Genomic DNA, 1,691 nt, shown 5'->3' with positions numbered 1-1,691 from the left:
TTGGAGTGAGGATGAAAACCATCACTAGGGACAGTCTGGTTAATCTTTATTTATCTCACCATACAGGCATCGCAGGTTGGTTCTCTGTGGACGATTCTGCAATGTAATGAAAAAAAGAAAACAAATTCGATTATAGTACAGATAAAAAGAGCATTGCGTGGAAGTTTTGTGCAAGTACATACTAAATCAACTGAAAAGACTGATGGAAATGTTAATCGAGAATTTCAAACACTTACAATTGGTATTTGTGAACATACATATCCAATTAACGTGACACCTTGTATTGTCGAGTCTCGTGGCGCATTTATGGGTGCAATCCAAGAGTATTGGTTGATGTCTTGCCATAACCTGCGAGAGAAGATGGAAAAGGAAGATGCTTATAAATATATATATATATATATCCCAATCCCTTGCTCGTTGCTGTTGGGGGAGGGGTGGGGGGGGCTTAAGAGACGGAGACAGGGACCCACTGAAGGATCCCCCTCACCCATGGACCTCAGCTCTAGCTTCAACTCATTTCGCATGGCCTTTTGCCCCCCCCCCCCCCTTTTCCCTTCTTTTCTTCATCCCCCTTTTCTGTCTACTTATCCTAATCGTTGACTCTTTTTTGCCATTTTCGCCACAAAAGTATATAGTGTTACCATGACCTTTAATGTCTAGCACATTTATTTGTTTTAACCATTAGCCATTACACACACACACACACACACATATATATATATATATATATATATATATATATATATATATATATATATATATTCACACGTGAGGATACACACACACACACACACATAAACACACACACACACACACACACACACACACACACATATATATATATATATATATATATATAGTGAAATTTAATGTTTCATCATACATTTATTCAATGATACTTAAACGTAGTGTTGTAGTGAATAATGCAGGATTTTTTTGCATGAAATACACTATATACCATTGTAACGTTATGGTGTTGTTGACATCCACTCATTGTAAATAGGTTACAGACGGATGAAAGTTTATAATTCCTTTCAGATTTCTAGAAGCTTTTTTTAAATTTAGATAACTAACGAATGCTTCTTAAAAATAACATAGCTTTAGTCCTAAAATACTGTAAGACATGTATCAGATTTGGGTTATTGTTGCTGGGGAAGGAGGTGAGATGGTGTACCGGCGTATCGTTTGCATTTTTTTGGTAAATTTGTTGATAACAAACTGATATTGCTGCTTGTTTACCAATGCTCTATTATTAGTAACACAATTTACTGTAATAATTTGGATTATTTTCAATATTCTATTATTAGAGAACTTACCCAGTGTGCTCGTCCGGTTCCCTAGCCTACGCTGGTCTCCAATTATCTATATACATATAGTATCTGTATTACATATAGATACTATGTGTATATATACACACACGTATATTATATGTATTAATTTATTCATGTACGTGTGTGTGTGTGTGTGTACATAATATGACACGCACACACATCTAAAATGTGTGTTTGCTTGAAATACTCACAAGGGAAAGCAGAGCGAAAACTATGCTTAGAATCAGCAAGCAATTAAAGATCCTGGAGCACATGGTAACCATTAGCAGAAGACACAAATTAATGACGGAGCTGTACTGCGCTAGGCTGATAGTAGATCTTCGGTCTGGAAAAAACAAACACCGTGGGGAATTCTGGCTC

The 1,691-nt window shown here is 36.3% G+C and overlaps 1 long non-coding RNA gene across 1 annotated transcript; it reads right to left on the bottom strand.

The window, feature by feature from the left end:
- On the bottom strand, nt 1-1,691 carry LOC125029252. Its single transcript, XR_007115168.1, has 3 exons — nt 1,523-1,691; nt 237-348; nt 1-96 (listed from the first exon to the last, which is right to left on the bottom strand). It is a non-coding gene; the product is annotated as an uncharacterized LOC125029252 (long non-coding RNA).

This window comes from Penaeus chinensis, chromosome 9 (genome assembly GCF_019202785.1).
Source record: "Penaeus chinensis breed Huanghai No. 1 chromosome 9, ASM1920278v2, whole genome shotgun sequence".
Taxonomy (NCBI): Eukaryota; Metazoa; Arthropoda; class Malacostraca; order Decapoda; family Penaeidae; genus Penaeus; species Penaeus chinensis.
This window is presented reverse-complemented; position numbering and strand designations above follow the sequence as displayed.